At 39.8% G+C, this 22162-nt stretch overlaps 1 protein-coding gene across 3 annotated transcripts in view; it reads right to left on the bottom strand.

The window, feature by feature from the left end:
- The window catches only part of LOC144023490 (contactin-4-like), a 177638-nt gene extending 163324 nt beyond the window's left edge, over positions 1-14314 (bottom strand). For 2 of the 3 annotated variants that reach the window (XM_077529032.1, XM_077529034.1), the window contains exon 1: positions 6621-7021. The gene's annotated coding sequence lies outside the window, so the exon portion shown is untranslated. Of the gene's footprint in view, positions 1-6620; positions 7022-14252 lie in introns of those variants that run through there. The other variant, XM_077529033.1, reaches the window with a different exon arrangement.
- Positions 14315-22162: the final 7848 nt, after the last annotated feature.

The raw sequence follows: 22162 nt of genomic DNA, 5'->3' as shown, positions 1-22162 counted from the left end.
GAGTATGCAGGTTAAGTGGGGGAGAGCGACCTCTTCTCAGTTTGGTGTTGGGAACGGAGTTCGCCAAGGAGGGATTCTTTCTCCAGTTTTGTTTTAATGTGTATATGGATGATATGTCAGAGCAACTCGGGCAGTGTAATACTGGCTGCATGTTTGGCAACACTGTGGTCAACCATCTTATGTATGCAGATGACCTTGCTATTAGTAGTGCAGGGTTTCAACAACTGCTAAATATTTGTTCTGACTATGGTGTAAAATTTGATATTAAATATAATGCAAAGAAGAGTGTGGTGCTGATTTGCAGGGCTAAGGGGGATAAGGACCTTAGATTCCCATCTTTCTCCCTGTCTGGACATGTGTTAACTGTGTGTAGTAAAGTTAAAGTATCTTGGACACATCATTACAGATATGTTGTGCGATGATGATGACATGTACAGGCAGCGTCGCATGTTGTACGCACAAGCTAATATGTTGTGTAGAAAGTTTTATTGGTGTTCTGACCTTGTTAAGGTAAACCTTTTTAAAACATTTTGTACACCTTTGTATACTGCTCCTTTGTGGGCAAGGTTTAAAAAAGTAAGCCTCTACAAGCTTCAGGTTTCTTATAATGATGCTTTTAGGATTCTTTTAAATAAGCCCAGGTGGAGTAGTGCTCGTGAGTTGTTCTGTACAGCCAGAATTAACTCATTTGAGGGTTTAATGAGGCACTTGATGTATGGATTTATGTGTAGGCTAAATGGGTCACAGAATGGCATCATACAGTTGCTGACAAATTCTAAGTTAAGTGCTGTACGATATGGATCCCATGTTTGGTCATATTGGTACAATTGTCTCATCTGTTGAGGTGTAAATTCGCTTATTTTATCTTGTTATTTTATTATTATTATTATTATTTGTTTTTTTGTTTTTTTTTATCCTTTCCTCTTTTATATATGTGTGTTTGTTATGTGGACCTGAGTCTGATTAATAAACGTGATGATGATTAATAAACGTGATGATGATGATGATGAGGGAGACAGGGAGGCAAAGCCCAACTAGCCTTGCATCCTCTTAGGCCCAACCCATAAAGAGTGTGCGTAACACATTAAAACTGGAGGACAGGCAGGGCAGTAGAATGGAGCGGCTGGACTAGTTACCAGTACAATTGTACTGAAAGTCCAGCTTGAAAGTCAGGCTTGTCATTGGCCCAGCAGTTTGTGGAGCAAGGTGAGGGCTGACACGCTGCATCAGACAGATCAGACCCTTACATGACCCAATTTCACCATGGCAAGAATGATGCCGTTTATGATTTTTGATCTGACTGTATGTCCCCTTTTCGAGAATAATTTTCTTTTTTTTTTCTAAGAGAGAATAATTGTCTTTTGAATAAAAAGACAATATTAAGAATGTTGATCAAGCACAATTCAGAGTGAATCATGGCACCGAGTGAAAGCCTTATAAATCCAATTGTAAGTACAGTAATACAGAAAATGAGGTTCTTGTAGGTGATGTGGGGAGAGAAAATAAATATTCTGTTGTCACAGCAGTGTAAAAAAAGAAATGTGGTGAGTGGTAAGGCAATTTTTGCTGTTAGATAGAAGCAGTGCCTGAAATAAACAGTTGCAATATGTGTGTAGTCACCACTGCAGATAATTGTTGGTAAAACCACTTCTTTTTTTTTAATTGACAGTCATAGGTTTTGGGTTCAAATATGTATTAACTCAGTGGTTGCAGTAATGAGTTAGCATGTTCTCCCTGAGGTACTCTGTTTTTTTCCCAATATACCAAGACTTGTAAGCTTGATTGAAGACTGAGGTGAAAGTGTGAATGGTTGCTTGTTGCATATTTCTTGTTGCCGGCAGTTGTCAAACTGCTTTTCATCCTTCAAATCTTTTATTTTAAAAACACTACACTGGTTGAGAAGAGTCGATGTTTGTGACCCTGCCCCAAGCTCTGCTGACTAAATGCAGACTACTGTCCCCTGCTAACACTGACCTGTCATTTCAATGACATCAAATCGAAGAGAAATGAGAAAATATGTCAGTATTTTAATTACATTTTTGGCCTATGTTGAGATCTCAAGTACTGTTACCAATACACATCTGATGATATCTAAATACCACTTATATAATATCAGCACACAAAAAATTTTATTTGTTCATTGTAGCGTGGGATGGACTACAACTGCTACTATGTGAGTTTCTCGGGTGTAATCTATAGGGATCCATTGCGTGTATCCTACGAGGGAAACAATAAAACTGCAACCTGCTCATGAGTATGTGACCTGCCTGCCCTTAGATGACTAATCTATGACTCACATATAGTAAAACATTTAGGTCAGGAATTTCCATATTCTGGGAAAATCATCTAGTTTTCTGTAGCTGAAGGTGAGTCTATATACTGCTACTACTACTCTATGATTCTGTGTTTTAGTCCCCAGAGCCGGAGTTCTTCACATCTTCAGAGCCGAAGCTTCATCAATCCAAGTCTTATTATGTACTTACTCCTCATATGCGGTGGTATTCCCAGTCTGCAAATGACTGGAGTGGTGCATCTGCCGAGCCGCTATAGTATTCTTACAATCCTGCCACAGCCAAAGCTACTCATTAATCACAAATATGAAGGCACACACCAATCCACCAGTCTTCTACTTTGGCGTCTCCAGTCCTGTCCCTATCCAGTACTCTCCTTTAAGAGCCCCTGGTTCAAATCCTAAGGTTACGACCGCCGTGTTGCATTTCACCATGTAGCATTTCAACATTTGGTTTCTCTAAATATTATGTACTGGTTTCCAAATTTAATGGTGTCTGCCTTTCACATGGCTGCATGTTTCCATACCCTCCCAGCCTATAAAGATCTAAACTTTTGCCTTTGAAGTATATATCTGACAAGGTTTTTGGGGAGCAAAAATAATTTCCCTTCAGAAAGAAGAATTCTTTCTATTCTTTGAAGTCACTTGTCTTTTAACCTTGATTAAGGCAAAGATAATAAACACGTCAGTGGAGACCCCCGTGTTATCTATTGCTTTTACTGCATTAAAAGGGGGAGTCAAACTGCTTCAATATTTACTGTGTCCTTGATGCAAAACCAGCAGAATAAAACACAAAAATCAAGTGATGTATAGCACATCATCAGAAACAATCATGAAACATTTCTTCTAATGCTTTTCCCCCCTGTTTTTACGTGAAAGATGTTAGCAGACCTTATATTAATCAAATTAATAATGCAGCAGTTTCAGAACCTGAATTGCACTTCTAAAGCTGCTTTCTGTGGGACTCGTTATTAAGCGCTCAATTAAAGCCATTCAGGACATACAGTGTGCAACAATGCTTATATTAAAAAAACAACAAAAAACATTAGAAGCTCGGTCAATCTGTGTAGACTAGGACACTACACCGCATTGTAACCAAGTATTATAAAGCATGTTAAGGTAATGGTATTATGCTAATATGATTAGTTCACAAATGGGGCATTTACAAAGCCAATGGGACAAAATGGGCGGAAAATTGTCCTCATACAATAAGATGACTTGAATCTTTTTATTATCAAAACAAATAAATAGTAGGAGGTAATTCACACAGGGAAGCTGTTGTGCTTCATTTCCCATTACACCATAGAAGTTGGTTTTCAGTGGTAGGAATGGAAGATTTTCATGTTAACACATTTTCTTTTCATCTTTTGAAACAATTGAGAACAATTCCAGTCAAGGCATTGGGTATTTATTGTTATTAAGCACCACTTTGCAGAAGTAGTAATATAGGGAAGTTATATAAATAAATAAGTAAATATAGGGAATATAGGAAATTTTGAACACGTTCAAAACTTTTCTTGCAACAATTAAAAAAATAAATAAAAATGTTTACGACCATTAAAGTGGTTGGGCGAACCTTGAAAGAATGCTGACGCAAAATCAACACACTCACTACCCTCGCAGAACACTCAAACCTTCAACACTCAGTGGGATATGGCACTGCGCTATTATTTTTTGTCATTTTCCTTTGTAAAAGTTATACAATCATATTTAATTTCCACTTTCGTCTGAGGGAATGATGCCGTGTATGCACCAATTTGTGTTTTCAGCCAGCAGTGTAAACAATGGAGAAAGGATAGGGGCTCATCTCGTTTCTCTATTTGCTATTTTATTTGCTTTATGTTACTGTATGTGGTATTACATTCCGATCAAGTATGCGAAGAGACAATCGTGAGTGGTCTTAAACAGTAGACCCACCCTCCCCCAACCCCCACCCCCCACCACACCCTTCTCTTGAAACTCCCCCACGCTCCTCTTTCATATTGTTTTTGGAGTGACTTGTAAATATGTTTACAGTTATGTTGCTTATGTTTTATGTTGTTGCAAAAAAGTGTATAACATGTTTTTTCTTTACATGTTCAAAAGATTTCAATAGTTGACACTTATTATAAATGTTCCGTTTTGCCATTACAGTATTAACAGTGAAATATGTCAGGTCAAAAAAGACTTTCTTTCTTTTATATTTTACAAACACAAAGGGACCTATTCACTAAAGGTTTGCGTCGCCTTTGCACGGCGCTAACCGGTAAAAATGGAGCAATCCGGGAGCGCCTAATTCATTAAACACGCGCAGATGGGGAAATCCGTCACTAAGTTCGCTGCCAACCAGATTGCGCCACGTTGCGCCGGTGTTATTTGCACGTATGTAAATTAGGTAATTTGACGCAAAATATGCCCGGCCCAATTCAAATGATACTCATTGATATACAGCGTCTAATTCACTAACGCAGCGCAAATAGCCACATGCAGTTTGCGTGACGCAAATAACATTTTTCGAAAGCATGTATAAACCTGCCGCAACCTCGATCCTGGGATCATGACACCAGTGCATGCCATTTGCGGCACAACATGCACGGTAGAGAGAGAGAGAGAGAGAGAGAGAGAGAGAGAGAGAGAGAGAGAGAGAGAGAGAGAGAGAGAGAGAGAGAGAGAGAGAGATCATCTAAGTTATTTTATCAAGGTTCCTGTGGTAACACTGGTACTGAAGCAATTGAAGTTAAATGAAGTGTAATAATTGTAATAATAACAGCAGAGGTGCAGATTCAGTCTCAACTAATTTAAAACATCAGTACAATGTGGTAGCAGCTATGGTAAATTGAGCTACATCTACATCTTGTCACAGTACTTGCTACTTTTAATTATGTATTATGTTTTGTTATTGTAGTGTGTTTTTTTATTTCATTATTTTGTATGGTGACATTAAGTGTCTTGAAAGTTGCCTATAAATTAAATGAATTCTTATCTATTCAGACATATTCTATGGCTGTTCCACTTGCCAGCATTATTCTGCTAAATGCAATGTTCCAATTGACACACGAGTTGAGAATCTTCTAAGATCTCCCCATCCTATAAATCAAAAAACTAAATTTACAAACTAATATGATTAATTCATCCTTTAAATCTATTTTCCTTTCTAATTTGTTTGTCCTTGTAAGGGTTGTAGGAAAGCTGGTGCCCAACCCAGCTGACTTTAAGGTGTGGTACACACTGGACTGGTTGTTAGCCAATCGCAGAGCACATAAATAAATAAATAAATAAATAAATAAATAAATGTAAGCAGTCACAATCACATTGCAGTCAATTAAAATGGAGAAACAGTCAAGTGCTTAGAGACAACAGTATGTCGTTTAGCTTTGAAAACATCAATAACTTCCGTTTCATTATCATAATCAAACTATAATGTTTATTACTATGCTCAAAATGTAGTGCATCCAAATATTTTGAGACAATATTATCTTCTATTCTAATTCAGTGAGTGTATGCAACAGATTGCACTGTTACCGCAGTTCATCTGTCAGCCATGACTTCCACAGATCATCTTGAACGAACACGGTAGCCTCATTTCATTATTAACAAAAAACAAACAAAAAAAACTGTACTGGTTTGTAGCTACTGTGCAGACTCATAAAAGTTTCATTCACAAAACTGGAGAATTAGCTGCATGAATGCAGATTCAATTGTTTTTTTGTTTTTGTTTTTTGTCAGTGAGAATTTTACACTCAATTGCGAGACTTAAGTGCAGCTGTTTTCCTGGGACCGAAACATTTTATAAAAGTCAAATGTGAAGGATCCAGAATAACTATCTTTAAAACACTGAACTGTCCTCAACCAGTCCCTGCAAACTGTGTGCGTTCTAATACAAGCAATGTCAAAAACGAGGGTGTGTTAACACTCTTCTTTTCAGGGATGGATCATTGATCGCATCTGGACTATAGAGACCACACACGATTGATATCAGGGCTCAAATTCACTCCTGTGTAATCCCACCGTATCCCGAACCAGACTGTTGCAGTAGGTAGTCAACAAATACAATCTGAAAATCTGCAGGGATTATAATAGGGAGGGTCCACTGTGCGGGATTACTAAACATCTGCACTGGGCGCAGATTACTTTTTTCCACCTTAACTTCTAACATGATAGTTTCTGAATAAAGTGGATGGGCATAGCTATCAGATCAGCAGCAAGTGAAATTCAGACAAGGGAATCATGTCTGCAACCTCTCCCGAAGAGTTCGAGCTCTCTTATTTTACTTCAAATGACACCATGCATATCTGAATGAAGTTGCTGACGACACACGAATGATGACTACAAAAGAGAATTTTTCACCTACCTGGTTTGTGGAAATTTCTCGTGGTAATTAACAGCATGTATTTAATCCGTATTCGGTCACTTGGGCATCGCTGCCGTGTGCCACAATGATCCGTGACTTGTGCGCTGATCCTCTTTCTTCTGCGTGTGCGTTACATTTGACAGGCTGTGCGGCTCTGTGTGACAGCACTACTGTGTGTCTCCATCCCGCAGCCTCCCTCTCCGTCAGTATCTCCTGGAAAAGTGAAGTCTCAGTTGTCCTCACTGCTCAATGCGCCGAGGGGTCGACCTCCCTTCTAGCGTGCGGGAGCGGAGCGGGGCGCACGATGGCGGCCGGTGGGCTCGGGGAAAAAGAGAGAGCCCTGTTTTTTGAGTCTCCCCGGATCAGCCTCTCAATGTGCCGGCCATCCAAGCGGAACAGACTCCCTCCCCTCCTTCTCACACGCCTCTCTCTACTCCCCGCCTCCCCCTGTTGATGCTGGGATGCAGGCGCGAGTTGGTTATGGACCACTTTCTGGCTGCCTTGTCGGTGGCATGTATATAGAGGGGAAAAAAGGTGAGGCACAAACCAATTAGGTACCGGTTATATGCGCCATCCTCTCTTATCTTACTATCTGGGTTTATTTAAAATAAAATGTATATATCATAACCTGTCCTACATAAAAACAGTCTAACAGTAACATTCTCGATGACTTTTGAACTGCAAATTTCAAAACTTTGTGTATCCTTTAGCTTAAGTGCAGGTCGTTTTTATTTTTAATTAATTAATTGATTAATTTTATGAGGAATAAGTGGTTCAGAAAATTGATTTATTTAGTCACAAAAATAGCACCTTGCACCTTTTTGATCCTCAAGGATACTTTATTGAGTCATTTCAGCAGTAAAAAGTTAATATTTTGTCTGTAATTAATTTGATAACGTCACTACTTTAACTCATTTGATCCCATCCCTTTTCATTGCATGGCAATACCAGTCGTTTTACTGGATTTTGACAGATCTTGCAAGCCCCACAGAATATTGTTCTATTGGCATGGAACCTACCAAAATAAAGATTACTCTTTTTCTTTCAGCAGAAAACAAAGTGTTGCTATTTTTTCCCCGTTCTTTAGTTATCAGCTGTTTTGTCAAAATTCCAATTCCTGACAAAAAACGAAGAAAAAGGTTTTTGTAAAACATTTCAAGCACAACTTGACTTTAACACGACTATTTTTTTCTTTTGTGACAGCTCAAACAGCCAAATAATGTTTTACTGCTATAAAACAATCAAAACTACATTCAAAAAACTGCTTTTGATAACAAAATAACAGCTTATTGCACATATTAAAAAAAAAAAAAAAAACTGGCTGTTTGACTCCAGCTCTGCTGCAGCATCCAGTTGTCCAGGGGTCGACGTGACTTGCGAAACGAGCCGTGCGGCTGCTCGTTGCATTCGCTCGACGAATGACATGACTTTGATGAGCCGATTAGGATGTTTTTTTCTTTTTTTTTTCTTTTTTTTCTAAGCCAAAAAAGCAATCCTCCAGGGTTAACTGTTTTTTTTCTGCCCATCGCTTATTTTCTACTTTCTCTCCGCTGCCTCCACGCTAATACAGCACTATAGTGACTAACGATACTCCCAGTCGGGATGGGCCGATTGATACCAAAATATCTATATTTCGATCCAGCAGGTTCAGTTTCAAGTATTGATCCCCAAGCTAAAGTATCGATATTTGCAATTAATTTATTGTATTCTCTTTATCTCTACTTTCTTGGATATTTTTGGTCATACGAGCTACGTTTTCCTTCCGTTTTCTGCATGAATGTAAGCAGTGCACCGGCGTCTGCCCCCATCCACTCTTTTATATATATATATACGGTCCCGTCGCCATGGGCGGGCCTTGGGGGTCCGTGCCCGCCCTGTCAGTCAGCCGTGCCCGCCCTAGCAAGATGACTCACCAACTATTCGTCCTATCAGTCGCGTAAACTTGCGCCTTCTGGTTCAAGTAAAGCATGGCGTGCCAGCCAACCACATACCTCCTTTCAAGTTTGGCTGTGATTGACAACTAAGCGAGCCAATGACAATCAGGATCAGGAGGGATGGGGTGGGGTGGGGTGGGGGGAGACGCGCGCTCTGCAGACGTGCCTTAGCCAAATCTACTTCCGGGTAGATAGTGCGCATTTGCCGGCTGGCGCTGGGACAAAGACTGAGCAGTGAGCAAGACGTGCCGCTTTAATGGAAGCCACCAAATGCCAAACTTAGATCCAGGATGACACAGTTGACATCAATGGGAATCCTGAGTCCACTGGTTACGTTTACAAGTGAGTGTCAAACTTTTATTTGAATTAGTCAAGCCACACAGCACGGATGAATTGTAGCAATACACAGTATGCTGTTAACAGACCCAAGCAGTCACACATACACAACAACAACTAAGGAGCATACAATTATTTATCACTAAAGCAGTTGCAGTACAATGTGAGTTGAATTCTCTTTTTTTTATTGCCAAGTTTGTTCATGTTGATGACTGTCACTAAGGTCTAATTAAAAAAACAGCACTTTACACATCCTTTTTGGATTGATATTTTGCTTAGTTTTTCACTGAACCCATATGTTGTTTCTGTATATCATCGACATAACTCAACCTTATTTCTAAATCACTTTAAAACATCCATTGCTGCATACAAAGTGCTGTGCATGGAATAGAAATTAGTCTTTTAGTAGACACAAGTAAAATAAAATAACGCAAAATAAAATTAATTAGAGTAAATATAAGTAGATAAGTATACACGCAAATAAAATACTAAAAAAAAAAAAGAATCTGTATAAGTATAGAAATAAAATAACAAAATACAGAAGGCACCATAAAAAAAGTAAAATGATGTGAAGTCTCATGCTGAGTCAAAGATCAAAGAATAGAGATGTCTGGCAAAAATGAAAGGAAATTTTGTCCATATCGTACAGCCCTAATCCAACACGCAAATTAAGGCAACTGCTAGCCAATTCCAGATAGAAGGGGCTGGGTTGCAGTCATTCATTCGGACATAATTGTTTACAGAAGTGACGAGTGAATTTGTTTCAAATGAACTTTTGAGTTGAATAAATGCTAAATGAACTACACATTTTTTTTTCAGTTTGTCTTTTAGATTTCAGAACGAACTTCCGCTTTTAAGTGACAGGAAATATATCTGAACACTTTTGCAGTTGTCACAATGCCGCTGTTCAACCTGATGAACATTAGATTTAGGTTGATAAAGTGTGCCCCCCCAAAAAAAGGTAATGCAATTTCTACAATTTCTTTCTGGTGACGGGTCTGTATATATATATATATATATATATATACACACACATTAGGGCTGTCAAAGTTAAAGCATTAATAGATTAATTAATCACAGAAAATTGTCGCATTAATCACGTATTAACGCAGATTAATCACACTATTTTCTTTTAACCGCACTTGAGCCTTGAACGTAGCCGTGGATGGTTACATTGAAGGCTGCGCAGGTCAGTGATGAGGTCAATGCACGGCATTTACTACGCCTGTTGTTCCAAAATTAACGGGGTGACTCCAGTTGGTGTGCTCGGTGGTAAATTTCGCTTTAAAAAACACCCCGATGGGACTTTAGATAAAACAGAAGTAATTTGCATTTAATTAATTAATAATTGCTGAATTGTACTCGGTTGATATGATGCTGTTACCAAGTTTTCGTCAGTATTTAACACGTTCTTTGCAATACAATTGCTGAATTGAACCCAATTGATATGATGCTGTTATGTTTTGAGCAATACACGCATGCATGCAATTGCGTACATGCATTTAATCAATGTTTGCAAATGACATTCAGATAATAAAATGTGTTAATGTAAAAATATTATGGTATTTTGTATTTTATATTACGTGAGTAATTTAGCTGATTAATCAAAATTAAAAAGTGTGATTAATCAGATTAAAAATGTTAATCGTTTGACAGCACTAATATATATATATATATATTTAGCACGTCCGCCTCCCCCGCAACCCTTGTGAGAAATAAGCGGTCAAGAAAATGTATATATATATATATATATATATATATATATATATATATATATATATATATATATATATATATTTATATATACAATCGGCCCATCCCTACAGGGAGTATATATATATATATATATATATATATATATATATATATATATATATATATATATATATATATATATATATATATATATATATATATATATATATATATATATATATATGTCTGTGTGTGTATATATGTATTAGTGCTGTCAAACGGTTACATTTTTTAAACTAATTAATTGCACAATTTTCTTTAATTAATTGCGATTAATCATGTTTTAGTACTAATGCTTCTACTATTTCCATCAAATGTGTCTGAAAAGAGTTAAAAACACATTTTTTGCCACTTGCTGTCAAATGTAAATGACATCACAGTTGTGCAGAGCTCAGGTAACTCACCTGTTCTCTGGATTTTGTCACATGGCGTTCGAATGTGATTGGTTGTTATCTGGGCATGTGACATAATTTTTAACACTGGGCTCCTTCTTTGCCAAAGAGGTGACAATCCACTTCCCTAGAGCCAGGCCACTGTCGAGCTCACACTGCCCCTGGCCCCTTTGGCCCGTCCCAAAGATGATGAGCCTATGGGATGGAGGGCCAACGGTTTTCAGGTTATTCCCATCTGGGCCCCATGGGTGCAGGCCCGGCCACTAATTGGCTCTCACTTGTTGATCATATTAAGTGGTTTTTGAGTCGGGCTTTGTCTGGTCCCTGGCCTGTTGCCATGGGTGACCCTTGCTCGGGGCATAAAGCACAAGATAACTTCTTAAGGTCACAAACACAAACATCTCCATCAGGATAAGGTGACAGCTCAAGTCTGATTGAACTATTACCTTCTACTTGTATTAAAAACATCAAACAAGACAGTACTTTTGTTATATGCAAAACATGCCATGATGAAAACACCACCTTTACACTCGTTTTGTACACTTGCACATTTGATGAAATCAATTCAAAGCCTCGTTTAGTGTGTTTGGGAATTTGGCAGATGGTGCTGCGCCATGTTGTGTGTTTTGGAACTTTCTTTGTCATGCCCCTATCACACCTGACAATTTGGTAGCTGAAAATAGACTAAACATTAGACAGGCTGCAAAGTTGTGGTGCGGGTGGTGTAATGCAATTATGGTAAGTTTGATCAAGGTGCACGCAGACACATTCTGCGGTCAGAGTACATGTGGATTCCATCATATTTCATTCATAGATATGACAACAGCATGCATCAAACTTTCTGAAACATTTCTGCTTCCATTGTCATGTGTCTGGCTGTGCTGATTTAAAAAAAAATGACAGCAGCCACTTGCATTGGCCGGGAAGCTGGTTTGCCGTGTTCATGCCCACACAGTTTGTAACTAAGCTCGTCTGTGAAAATACTGAAACAAAGACACTCCACCCATGTGCACAATTAGACCACAATTTGCGCTAGACAAGCACTGGGCATGAATGTAGAGCCTTGTCGCATGGATTATAATAAATAACAGGACGGAAACCAACTAATCACCATGGAACTTGAAACGGCTGTACAATGACAGCATTACGTGTTTAAATATGATTCTGAACCTTTGCTCTATATAATCTCTTTACACAATCCCTCTGTCATCATAACATGTAGTCCTTCCCATGGGATGCATAAGCCATTACATGGACATGTCTTTCTGGCGAAAAGGGAGGGTCTATTATGTGACGGTCTAGGTGGCGTGTTCACTTGGATATTGGTTCTGCTCATGTCAGCGTTCCTTGTGACTGTGAGACTTCTACAGAGTAGGCTTCTGAATTTTAAAAGGGGGCTCTTTTTTTGGTTTGTTTTTAATGAGTGGAATTGTTTTAAACGGCCCATTTATTGAGCTTACGTTAGTTACAGCTAGGAGAACGAACAACAATGATAGATAAATCAATTGCTGGATGTATTGTGGGGGAATTTAAATTGAAAAAATATATTACATCTATTTGCTTTATTTGATTTATGTTTCAGACCAACATGAATGGCACCCCAGTAGACAGCATGTTTAGTGCAATTGCTTTTTCACATAGTGAGCATGCAGGAGTTGCCCAAATCACTGAAAATGTGATTTCTCATTATGGTCCCTCGGTTTATTTTCTGTCATAGAACACAACGATCGTGTCCCAAAAATCAGTTGGAAATGGCCCATATTGGGGATTTAAAGTCTGTCCTTCAGCCCAACCCCACAACCACAGAGTAGCATATGATATAGAGCAGAGACATCATCTCAGCCAAGCCGGCTCTCATTACTCAGGCTGTATTTATCCATCCTGGCTCAGGAAGTCTGCGTTTATCAAGCCTTTTTATCGATGGCTGTGTGGATCATTACAAGGGATGGACTGTATTTCCTGTACAGTCATAATTAAGTCATGCTTCTGCAGCCATTCATCAGTCAGGGTAGTTTGAAAGAAAGGCTCTATATAGGCAAATAGAAAGTTTTCTTGAATGGTGTTTTATGGACTAAATGACTGTTTTATGATATGCATGTCTAATAACCTTGTGTATATTTATACAAATGTAGCATGGCTACACAACCTTACATGACTGAAAATCATCTAGTGCACCTGTCATCATGTTGCCAACTCCTGGGGTTTGGATCAAAATTATGAGAGAGCAAGCAAGTGGAAGAACCATGGTTCAGCATTTTAAAGCTCATTTCAGCATTACTGTCACTTTTATGTTCACCGCTGCCGTGCTGAGTTTGGGCAAAATAACAAGACGGCAACATGCAACACACAGAGAGCAGGGAGGTGAAGTGCTTTGTTAAATTAGAGTAAGCATTCATGTTTAACCTCAAGGGCATCCAATATTTGAGACTGATATACATACACAATACATAAGCATAGCAACCCGGTTGAATAGACAAAGAAATATAGAGGGGACAAGTTCAACAGAGACCCCTTCAGTCTGTAGCATATGCAAAGGCCACTGTGAGACTATAAACAGAAAAGACAGTTAAATCTCTATCCATCCCCTGTTGCAGCAGAAGAACTTAGTTTTATGGGATGTGCCACAAAGCAGAAAATTAGTTCCTGGAAAAAGTCATTAGCAACTTACTTGTTTTATAGGGTGACATACCCTCTTGTGACCATTACAGTGCATTGTTTTCTTGCCTTTTGGACAACACTTACACAAAGACAAAGGCTACGGGTGGGAAATATTTACAGACACCCGTGTATGCTAAATTAATAGAAAGGGAAACTACTTGTTATAATTGGCTGTTATTTGTAGACTGGCATCACAAATAAACTACGTTCACACATTAACTAGCTGATTGTATGCCAGTGGCGTTCCGTCCTAGTAAGCAATTAGGCGGCGCTTGCCCGACCTCTTTAAAATAAAATCATTGAAAATATTTCTGTCAGTGTCCTCTAAAATACAATACCATAGTTCTACTGTTTTGGTCTTAAATTCCTGTATATTTCTGTCCTGTTTTCCTCGCGGGGAGCGGAGAAGTCGACAGTTTGTTTCGCGCATTCACAATGAGAAATCAATTGTGTTAGTTCCATGAACGTTGTTTCCGGTACGTGCGGCTTTTGAATGGCAAAAAAGCTGTCGGTCAAGGCAGCCTATCTGACAACGTGCATCCGCAAAATTGGCTTACTTGGCTTGTTCTGTGGTCAACAGTCATTGTTCAGTTCAAGTTCATCGCCGAATCCCAATGAGTGCTCTTTTCCCGGAGAACTTTTGAAGAAAGGAAGTGTAATGAACTAAGTGGGGTTGTTGAGCACTATGATGTCTGACTGTTAGTGAACGCAACACAGGTCTCGCGGGAGGGAGGCATGGTAGGAGGCGTGCAGTTCAGTTAACGTTGTTTGTTGTACTTTTTTTTTCCTGCTAGCATCGAGAGCTGTTGTAATGTGTAATGATGTGTCAGTCACGAACGAATCGAGTCTTTTGAACGGCTCTTCAACGTGAACGATGGGAACCGAGTCTTTATCGAGAGCCGTTCATCCCCCTATAACCCCACCCCGCCCCCGCCAACCGCGCGCACCGACGGGTTCGCTTTTGGAGGGAGCATCAACTTCGCATATTAGCGTCAATCAAACAATTCACTTGTAATTGGGTCGTTAAACTCTGAAACAAACAACAAAAAGAGAGAGAGGACACTGCTCACTGCGCATGCCTGCTTTAGCGCCATGGCAGACGTTAGAATGTCACGGAGAGACGGAATGAAGAGGAGAGGAGGGTCCGTGTACTTTTCGGCCATTCGTTTTTCCTTCTGAAGCAAGGACACGGAAAACGGGAAACAAACCGATTTCCGTTTTTTGTTTTGATGTATATGAACAAATAACGGAAAACGAGTCGAATCCGTGTATGATTCGTTCAATCGTTTTTCCAAACAGAACGGGAAGTGGAAAAACAAAAATTTTTGTTGTTTTCTCAATATTCGTTCCAAAACGAAAATGAAAAAAAAACGGATTTCATTTCAATTTCCATTTTCCGATTTTGTGCACAAATGGAAAATGGAGAAAACGGCTAACGGGCGATTTGGACGTTTTTTTTCCCACTTTGGATATTTGACTTGACGCAAGTTGCGTGACCCGGAAGCCACTGTTTGGTTGCGTAACACATTGATTTGCCAACACGTATTTATTTACCCTAGTGTCTATTTCGAGGTCCCTGTTGGCGCCTAATCTTCGGGACTTCCAAACATGGCTTTAGATGCCTATCACAATTTGATAGTGGAAATGAAAAATAACGGCATGATGTCTAGTGAAATCGCTACACATCTGTGTAGCCAATTTGGCCCTATAAGAGGACTTTCGGAGAGAAACGTCCGAAGGTGGCTCTCAGATCATTGTCTGTCAGAGGCCTCGAAATAAACACTAGGGGGCAGCAAGCTTCCACTGCAGCAGCAGCTTGTGACGTGCCACAAAAGATGAACGGTTTCCGGTCAAGGAGAAACCAGCTTGCGAAAAACGGTTTATGGCCACATTTCATTTCCCAATTTGTGCTAAATAAACACATAATAGAACATCGGATAAGGGCTCGTTTCCCGTTTTTCATTTTCATTTTTATTTCAACAAAAACGGGAGACGACTCGTTTCCCGTTATTTGTTCATATACATCAAAGCAAAAAACGGAAATCGGTTTGTTTCCCGTTTTCCGTGTCCTTGCTTCAGAAGGAAAAACGAATGGCCGAAAAGTACACGGACCGAGGAGGCGTACAACATCAGTGCGGGAGAAAAACTGGGCAGGGGTGCGACGGACTCACGACCTAGTAGAAGTGAGGGGCTAAAAGGTAGATTTGATAGATGTGACAGTTAGTGTGACAGCTAGACAGTCTAGCTACTCTACTGTCTAGCTGTCACTAGACAGTCAAAATATCGCTGGTGCATTGTATACATGCACGTGCTGGTCAATATATGTAAAGTGTTGTACACTACACATTTATATTTTCTTATGTTCCAAGAGAATAACACTTCATTGAATGTTATTTTTTAGACTATTCCATATGTAATTTTTTGAAAATGGCATTGCTATTTTCAATAATAACAATAATAATAACAAATAAAAAATAAAAATAAAACAACACTTGAGAGCCAGTCTTTTGAACTCCCGGATGAACGGCTCCCTTGAAAGACCCAAAAGTCCCATCACTAGTACTGTGCTGGTTATATTGTAACTAGCACTGGCTAGCAGTCAGTGGCTTTGCATCCTGGAGATAGAGGGCCGGCAAATGGCCATATTTCATGCCCGAGGAGGCCCAACGTTCTCGGCCGTGCTCCGCGGTCCTCCGGCGCTCTCCAGGAATGGTACAGCGAAAATATCATTTAAAGTGGTCGTCCCACTGGAGTAATCATCACGAAAACGGGGACGAATTTCGTTCCTCACTTTCAAGAAAGGACATACGAGAACATCAGTGGCTAGGTGGCTGTCCAAATAGGTCAGTAAACTTTATTGTTGGTTGAAACCTTTTGCGGCTTTTCTGCGATGTCATTTTTTCCCTTCTCCGGGTTCAGTTTACATCATGGGCACGAGCCAGTTCCGAATACTGTACTGTAAATTCCAATGAACTGGCAAATGTGATTTTGTCATTTCATACACCACGGAACTGGTTACATTAAGTGTGTGTGTATCAACCTGTCCTGAATATTTCTGCTTTAATTTTATACCTACACAGCGGTATAAAATAATATTTAATATTGAAATTAATAATAAAAATACCCAAAAGAATTTTGACTCGCGCCCTTACGGGCGCTCGCATATGTGAGTCTTCAGCATGTCCACTACAAAAAGTCACCGTTCTCCCCTGTTGTATGCATATGAATACAATACATGAACCTACAGACAATTCCTTAAATATTTGTAGTGACAATTTATATTGAATTTCAACTTCATGCTACCTGGTACAGATGGCGTAACGTGATATTGATGGATTTGATGGAGGTGCAGGCACACAGATGTGGTGCGCCGCGGACGTGTGTAGAAATAAATACATAAATATGACAACAGTGCAGTTCAATTGCCTGCGTCACATGCATGATTGAATACATCATCCACAAGGAAACGTCTTACAGTTTACCTGCCAATGTCATGCACGGACCTCTGTTTTGTTTCCGCAAAGTCAAGCCCGGCGTGCGCACCGGCTGCCTGTTTTTAATTCAAATGGTGGATGCTGCTACAAAAAGGCTACTTTCCATCTCACACCGGCGTACACCAGAACACACGCCCCATTACGCCCAATTCTACCTGTGCACCCATGCACATCAGACTTGAAAATAGTGACCTTGGTGTCCAAAATAATCCTATTTCAGACACTTTTTGAAAATGGAGGGGGGGAGGGATCCATTTTGTTGTTATTTTTCCATAACCTACATCAGATTATGTACCATATTTTGTCCAAATAATCAAAATATTATAACAACTTAAATGTTAATTCTAACCAAAATTAATAATACAAAAAGCATGGAGTGATACATCTGTAGGGATATAGCGATAGGTGCAGAGTAATAATATGTTGATCGAATGTATTGCATATATGAAGTCTCTTCTTTATTAATTAGCTACAGTTCAATTAAATTTTGCAGCCCGATCATATCCGGTGGAGCCGATCATAACATGGGGCTATAAGCAGAAGTGACATAACATTCTGAATAACACCTCACCCACCTCCACTTCTTGTTTGTTTAGAAATATAATTTATATGGTATTTAAAACAATCATAAAAATGTAACTGTATATGTAGACAAATGATGATGGAGAATGGAAGAAAATGTTTGATGTTTTTCATTTGCAGTCGTAATGTGATGCCATTGGTTCGAGTCCAGGCTCCGGCCTTCCTGGGTGGAGTTTGCATGTTCTCCCCGTGCCCGCATGGGTCTTCTCCGGGTACTCCAGTCTCCTCCCACATTCCAAAGACATGCATGGCAGGTTAATTGAGTGCTCCGAATTGTCCCTAGGTGTGCTTGTGAGTGTGGATGGTTGTTCGTCACTCTGTGCCCTGTGATTGGCTGGCAACCAGTCCAGGGTGTCCCCTGCCTACTGCCCAGAGCCAGCTGAGATAGGCGCCAGCAACCCCCGCAATTCCCTTGTGGGGAATAAGCGGTCAAGAAAATGGATGGATGGATGGATGGATGTGATGCCATTGGAAGGGGCGCGGGACCAGATGCAATCTTCCAGGCTCAGACTAACAGGCCGATCATATCTGGTACATGGCCGATCATATCTGGTACATGGACTTAACACATGTAAGTCAGAAGTCCGCGATCTGGTAGCGACAACGGAGCTCCCCCCAACCAGTAGTCTTTTTGTGTGGAGCCGGACTACGTTGGGATTATGCTGTCGTTAAACTAATAAATCAATTTTAACACAACACAATAATTAGATTATTCTGTTAATGGAAAAAAATGCAGTTTAGTTTAAACTCATTTATTCCCAATAGGCCTACTGGTAATTAGTGACTTATAAACCAATTAAAATCTTCTCAGAGTGCAAGATGGTGGCACCTAAATAGAAGCTTGAGTCACAAGGCAAACCTGCCAAATGAGCTAATAACACTTCACACCATTTTAATAAGCCAGATAGATGCTTTTCTTTGGTTCCAAAAACATCTGAAAGAAAGAGGGCATGGTGTCACCTTTCCACTTAGTAGAACATATTTATAGAATCTTTTCATCTTATCTTTCAACATTTCCAAGATGGCCATTGCTTCGTAATTTTTCTTCATCCACCTGTCCACAAAACAGTGGTCACATGTCACAAGCTGTTTGATAGCATTCTCAGGGTTTGGACATCCCAGGAGGAGTTTGGAATTGAACCAATAATTTACCAAATGCCTCGACTACACCAACTAAGCCTGAGGCCTATAGCAGTAAAGACGAGAAGAGATTTTCATCTATTTATTTCCATCGCAATTCAAACATAACTACAGAAAAAACATCAGAGATGTGGGGGGGGGACGAGCATATATCAGTAGGCCTATAGGTTTGGTGTTGCTGGTCACAAGCAAGACCAGCACGAACCCACAACAAACTACCATGGCTTTTCTTGCTGTTGACCCTGCTGGTAGCTTGTGGCACCAGAAAGCCGGCTTTTGGATAGCCAAATCTTCAATCACTGATTATCATTAACTCATTCAACCAACTGAGCCACGGCCATTCAGCAAGACCAGTATGCTTGTAGTTGGCGTACTCCTTAAAGCCTCAGTATACTTCTGCTTGAAGCTCACGCGGAGATGTTAGGGCGGAGCTCCGCTCGTGCGCTTGCCTTCCAACTTGTGCGCAATACATATCACAATACACATCGGTGTCTGCTGTGGTTTCACTCCAAGTCCCGCTGTCGCTACGGCTGGGAAGCCACAGAGTGGAGATTCCTCTGCATTTTATGACGAATTCAGGAAGTTCAATTTAATTCAGAAACACGAAACAAAGCCGGGGGGAGAGTTGGCTCATCACCGTGGCAATTATTTATTGCTAATTTGCACCAGTGTTGGCCGTAAACTCGCCAAAACACAGTCACGCGTATAGCGAACACAGTTTTTTTTGTCTGTTGTGATTGCGAACATGGTTTTTGTGTTGTTGTTATTGTTGTTTTCCGCCTCTCGTCCCAGGCACATATCCACATGCCTGTGCATGTGGATATGTGGTCTCCGAGCAGGAAGTCGATTTGCAAACAGTTGCCTTCCCGGAAACTATCTGGGCGGGGGGACGGTGAGAGAGAAAAAGAGAAAAAAAAAGCTGAGTACGCCATTGAACGGACCAATCACGAGCGAGCTATTTCCTGCCATCTACAGCGTGCAAGGATTGGCGACGTGTGCACCGCAGCCAGCTACGAGCTACGTGGCACTTAAAATTCATGGCTCGCGTAGATCATGTGATCTGCTCCAGTCATTAACGCGAGAGAAAACGTGGAGGCATAAATTAGGCTTTACTGATAGGGTCTGGTCCCTGTATGAGTGATGCCAGTAGGGTTCTCATCCCGAAATAAGGAACAGGTGCACAACATGGTGTCATGGTGTGTGAAATCAGTATATATTCTGATTAGATTCGAAATGCACAAGGTTTGTACATTCCGTTTAATCCTTACTGGATAATAATAATAATAATAATAATAATAATAATAATAATAATAATAAAATAAAAAAAATAAAGAACAGGTGCAAAAAAAAAATGCAAAAGAGGTGTGTGACTCACCAAATGTACTTTTTCCATGGATACTTTCCATGGATACTTTAACAGCACAGTCTTTTCTTTCTTACAGGTTTATCCATTCTCTCTTCCTAACCGACCGGACAACATTACACATTATTATTATTATTATTATTATTGTTACTATTATTCTTATTCTTATTCTTATTCTTATTCTTATTCTTATTCTTATTATTATTATTATTATTATTATTATTATTATTATTATTATTACTTTTAAGCCACTTGTGCCCTATAAACCTCTACAAGAAATACACGTGACGATGCTTAGTGACATTGCCATTTTAGCTGATCACAGGTCCTAACCTGTGCTGTGTTTTTGCTGTGTTAAGCGCTGATTGCGAAACTTGCCAGCAAGCTAAATTCTCGCAGTATTTCTTCATAAATAGTACGAGAATACATCTTGTATTGCTCCTGCTGATACGTTCGCAGTCGGCGTATTAAGATCGGCGTTTAGAGTGTAGGTGACATGAAGCTGTGACGAAACCAGGAAGTGCCGCTAGTTGCCTCTCTTACCTTGCAAGATCGCCACATAAGGATGTAACGATAAGTGTAATATCGTGATATTTAAAACTGCCACAATATTGTCATCGTCATGTTCATGATATTTAAATGCAGCACATCCGTTAAAAAAGGCAGGTTGATTTCCATTCGTGCAGTTCTAGCACCCTCTCGTGGCTAGTTATGTAGTGCAATTTAAGTTTCATTAGGGATGTTTTGGCCCTTCTATGTTTAAAATCTACATTAATTGTCAGATAAAGGGGAACGTAATATGCATGTGAAGCAAGTCATTATGTGGAGGAACTCAATGTGTGTGTGCATTAACAAAATAACAATAATAAGAATAAGAATAAAACATAACAATAATAATAACATAACATTGATGTTATGTACAAAAGCACAATCGTGCTTTTTTTATTTAGTATGAACTCATTCTTTTTACAATATTGTGACCTTTTTTAAATATCACCAACCTCCCCACAATACCGTGATAATTATCGTATCATGAGCTTCATATCGTGATAATATCGTATCGTGATGTTTGGATATTGTTACACCCCTACACATAACGTCACACCCAGCGACTCATTTTATTGGCTACGAACAACTTCCTTGTCACTTGTCAACCTATGGGAGCAGCCGTGGTCTAAAAATGGCAAAGATGCCGTTTGCTGCATTTCATGTAAGATTGAGAATTATTTTACGGGACTTTTGAGGTCCCGTACGAGACATAACAATTTAGCCCAAAATACCGGGTGACCCGGATAATATGGGACAGTCGGCAACCCTAGATGCCAGTCTTTGGTCTGTCTAAGTGGCAGTAAGTTGGAACCGTTTCCAGTGAGGGCAGGACTCTATCATTGCTGCCATTTGTCACTGATTTACTTCATAACCTGTACGGACAGAATTCATAGGCGCAGCCGAGGCATTGAGGGTGTCTGGTTTGGTGACTTCCAAATTTCACAAACTTTTAAGATGTTAAACTTTTGAAGTTCCACTGTAATTAAAGTAAGAATAAGGTGAGCAGAGGGTGGGAGACGTGTAGTGTTTTTAGTCGCGCCAGCCCATCACTCACTTGTGGTGTACTGATCTTCAATTCACAAATGCGGCACCTCTCGTCTTATCAAGCCTTACCAGGTGCAGCATTTGAAGAGCTCTCTTGTGTGTGCTAGAGGACATGTTAACAAGGATACATGGAGGGTAGGCAGTCCTCACGGTGGGGACATGTAATATGGTTGTAGGAGGCTGCTTAACAAGATCAAGTTCAGTGTAGCTGTGAGTACACATGAATGGATATGACTTTCAGGTTTCACTTTCTAGGTTTCCTTCTGAATTGTAAATGTAAACCATGGAAAAATAT

Source organism: Festucalex cinctus, chromosome 8 (genome assembly GCF_051991245.1).
Source record: "Festucalex cinctus isolate MCC-2025b chromosome 8, RoL_Fcin_1.0, whole genome shotgun sequence".
Taxonomy (NCBI): Eukaryota; Metazoa; Chordata; class Actinopteri; order Syngnathiformes; family Syngnathidae; genus Festucalex; species Festucalex cinctus.
Note: the sequence above shows the minus strand (reverse complement) of the source record. Positions and strands in the feature narration are given on the sequence as shown.